Here is a 4,498-nt window from a genome sequence, read left to right as displayed (position 1 = left end):
CTGTCTCCAAGAGACTCATTTGAGAACTAAGCACACCTCCGGCCTAAAAATGAAAGGTAGGAAAAGCATTTACCATTCAAATGGTCCTCAAAAGAAAGCAGGGGTAGCCATTCTCATATCAGATAAATTAAAGTTTATCCCAAATACTGTAGTAAGAGATGAAGAGGGACACTATATCATAATTAAAGGGTCTATCCAATAAGAAGACCTAACAGTCATGAATATTGATGCCCCTATTATGGGAGCTGCCAAGTATATCAATTAATAACCAAAGTAAAGATATGGATAATAATACACTAAGAGTAGAAGACTTCAATATGGCACTTTCTGCAAATGACAGATTTTCTAAGACAACACTTCCAAAAAACAAGAGCTTTAAATGATTCACTAGGCCAGTTGGATTTCACAGATATATACAGAGCTGTGCATTGGACTTTAACTGAATACACACTCTTCTCAAGTGCCAATAGAAGTTTCTCCAGAATAGACCACATACAGGGTCACAAATCAGATCTCAACTGCTACCAAAAGATTGGGATTGTTCCTTGCATATTATCAGACCATAATGCTTTGAAACTTGAAATCAATCACAAGAAGAAATTTGGAAGAAATTCAAACACGTGGAGGTTAAAGAGCATCTTGCTGAAAGATCAGAGTCAACAAGGAAATTAGAGAAGAATTAAAAAGATTCATGGAAACTAATGAAAATGAGGATAGAACCATTCAAAATCACTGGGATACAGCAAAAGCAGTCCTGAGAGGGAAATACATCGCAATACAAGTCTCCCTCAAAAAATTAGAAAAAAACAAATGCACAAGCAAACCTCCCATGAAAAGGAACTGGAGAATGAACAGCAAATATAAACTACACCATGCAGAAGAAAGGAGATAATAAAGATTCGAGCAGAACTCAATGAAATAGAGACCAGAAGAACTGTGGAACTGATCAACAAAACCAGGAGTTGGTTCTTTGAAAGAATTTATAAGATAGATAACCATTAGCCAGCCTTAAACAGAAAAAAGACTCAAATTAATAAAATCATGAATGAAAGAGGAGAGAACACAACCAACATCAAGGAAATACAAGTGATTTTAAAAACGTATTTGAGCAGCTATATGTAAATAAATTAGGCAATCTAGAGGAAAAGGACCCATTTCTGGAAAACCACAAATTACCCAAACTGGACAGGAAGAAATAGAAAACCTGAACAGGCCAATAACCAGGGATGAAATTGAAGCAGTCATCAAAAACTTCCTAAGACACAAAACTCCAGGGACAGAATGCTTCTCAGGGGAATTCTATCAAACGTTTAAAGAAGAAACAATACTTATTCTATTAAAGCTGTTCAGAAAGATAGAAAGAGATGGCATACTTCCAGACTAGTTCTATGAGGCCAGCATCACCCTAATCCCCAAAGCAGATAAAGACTCCACCAAAGGAGAAGGAGAATTATAGACCAATATCCCTGATGAATACACATGCAAAAATTTTCACCAAGATATTAACCAATAGGATCCAACAATACATTAAGAAGGTTATTCACCATGACCAAGTGGAACTTATCCCTGGGATGTAAGGCTGGTTCAACAATCGTAAAGAAATCAACGTGATAGATCATATCAACAAGAGAAAAAACAAGAACAATATGGTGCTCCCAGTAGATGCAGAGAAAACATTTGACAAAATACAGCATCCATTCCTGATCAAAACTCTTCAGAGTGTAGGGATAGAGGGAACAATCCTTAGCATCTTAAAAGCCAAAGATTGTTAGAACTCATACAGCAGTTTGGCAGTGTGGCAGGATACAAAATCAATGCCCAGAAGTCAGTGGCATTTCTATACACTAACAATGAGCCTGAAGAAAGAGAAATGAATGAGTCAATCTCATTTACAATTGGACCCGAAAGCACAAGATACCTAGGAATAAACCTAATCAAAGAGGTAAAGGATGTATACTCTAAAAACTACAGAACACTTCTGAAAGGAGTTGAGGAAGACACAAAGAGATGGAAAAATATTCCATGCTCATGGATTAGAAGAATTAATATTGTGAACATGTCTATGCTACCAGTGCAATTTACAGATTCAATGCAATATCAATCAAAATACCATGGACTTTCTTCAGAGTTGGAACAAATCATCTTAATATTTGTGTGGAATAAGAAAAGAGCCCAAATAGCCAGGGGTTATTGAAAAAGAAACCCAGAGCCGGGGGCATCACAATGCCGGATTTCAGGTTGTACTACAAAGCTGTGGTCATCAAGACAGTGTGGTACTGGCACAAAAACAGATACATAGATCAAAGGAACAGAATAGAGAATCCAGAAGTGGACCCTCAACTCTATGGTCACTAATATTTGACAAAGCAGGAAAGACTCTCCACTGGAAAAAGGACAGTCCCTTCAGTAAATGGTGCTGGGAAAAACTGGACAGCTACATGCAGAAGATTGAAACTAGACCATTCTCATACAGCAGACACAAAGATAAACTCAAAGTTGATGAAAGATCTACATGTGAGACAAGAATCCATCAAAATCGTAGAGGAGAACCCAGGCAACACCCTGTTTGTACTTGGCCACAGCAACTTCTTGCAAGATACATCTATTACGGCAAGGGAAAAAAAGCAAAAATGAATTATTGGGACTTCATCAAGATAAAAAGCTTCTGCCCAGCAAAAGAAACAGTCAACAAAACTAAAAGGCAACCTACAGAATGGGAGAAGAGATTTGTAAATGACTTATCAGATAAAGGACTAGTTTCCAAGATCTATAAAGAACTTATGAAACTCAACAGCAAAGAAAAAAGCAATCCAATCATGAAATGGGGAAAAGACATGAACAGAAATTTCACCAAAGACATACACATGGACAACAAGCACATGAGAAACTGCTCTTCATCACTGATCATCATGGAAACACAAATCAAAACCACAATGAGATCCCACCTCACACCAGTGAGAATGGGGAAAATTAACAAGACAGTAAAAAACAAATGTTGGAGAGGATGTGGAGAAAAGGGGAACCCTCTTGCACTGTTGGTGGGAATATGAACTGGTGCATCCACTCTGGAAAAGTGTGCGGAGGTTCCTCAAAGAGTTAAAAATAGAGCTACCCTATGACCCAGCAATTGCACTTCTGGGGATTTACCCCAAAGATACAGATGCAGTGAAATGGCAGGACACCTGCACCCCAATGTTTATAGCAACAATGTCTGCAATAGCCAAACTGTGAAAAAAGCCTCGGTGTCCATTGACAGATGAATGGATAATTTGATGTGGTCTATACATATAATGGAATATTACTCAGCCATTAGAAATAACGAATATCCACCATTTGCTTCAACATGGATAGAACTGGAGGGTATTATGCTGAGTGAAGTACGTCAGTCAGAGAAGGACAAACATTATATGATTTCACTCTAAGGGGGAATATAAGAAATAGTGAAAGGGATTATATGGGAAAGGAGAGGAGATGAGTGGGAGATATCAGTGAGGGTGATAAAACATGAAAGACACCTCACTCTGGGAAATGAACAAGGGGTAGTGGAAGGGGAGTTGGGCGGGGGGAGGGGTGACTGGGTGATGGGCACTGAGGGGGGCACTTGATGGGGATGAGCATTGGGAGTTATACTATATGTTGGCAAATCAAACTCCAATAAGAAAATATACAAAAAAATAAAAAATAAAATTTATGCTTTTTAAGAATGTAAACTTTTACTTCAATATTAATTTTTTTATTATTAGACTATTAGCACAGTTGACAATCATATGTTCTTCACAAAATGAGATCTAATATTCTCTAAATATTCTATTTTTTTCATTTATATTGTTAAATTATAAGAGGTCTTGTTTGCTTTGGAAATCGTCCCTTTTTCAGTGTTACACATGTCATTTCAACATTATTTGACTTTTGAATTTTTTAGGGGTATCTTTTTGCCAGTCAAAATGGTTAATACACATGTAATCAAATAGGATTCCTTTCCTCTGTCAAATTCTGCCTTTAAATTCTTAGGTAAGAAAGTATTTCTTTTTTTAAGATTTTATTTATTTATTCATGAGAGACACACAGAGAGAGGCAGAGACAGAAGGAGGCTTCAGCCTGGGGAACCTGATGCAGGACTTGATCCTGGAACTCCGGGTTCACAACCTGACAGATGTTCAACCACTGAGCCACCCAGGTGCCCAAGAAAAATTTTAACTGCTTTATATTATCGTAGTCTTATATGTCTCCTAGTAAGATTTTACTTATTTTAATACTTAAAATATTTTTTAATAATAAATTAATTTTTTATTGGTGTTCAATTTACCAACATACAGAATAACACCCAGTGCTCATCTGGTCAAGCGCCCCCTTCAGTGCCCATCACCCATTCACCCCCACCCTCCGCCCTCCTCCCCTTCCATCACCCCTAGTTCGTTTCCCAGAGTTAGGAGTCTTTATGTTCTGTCTCCCTTTCCCACACATTTCTTCTCCCTTCCCTTATATTCCCTTTCACTTT

Source organism: Vulpes vulpes, chromosome 16, assembly GCF_048418805.1.
Source record: "Vulpes vulpes isolate BD-2025 chromosome 16, VulVul3, whole genome shotgun sequence".
Taxonomy (NCBI): domain Eukaryota; kingdom Metazoa; phylum Chordata; class Mammalia; order Carnivora; family Canidae; genus Vulpes; species Vulpes vulpes.
Note: the sequence above shows the minus strand (reverse complement) of the source record.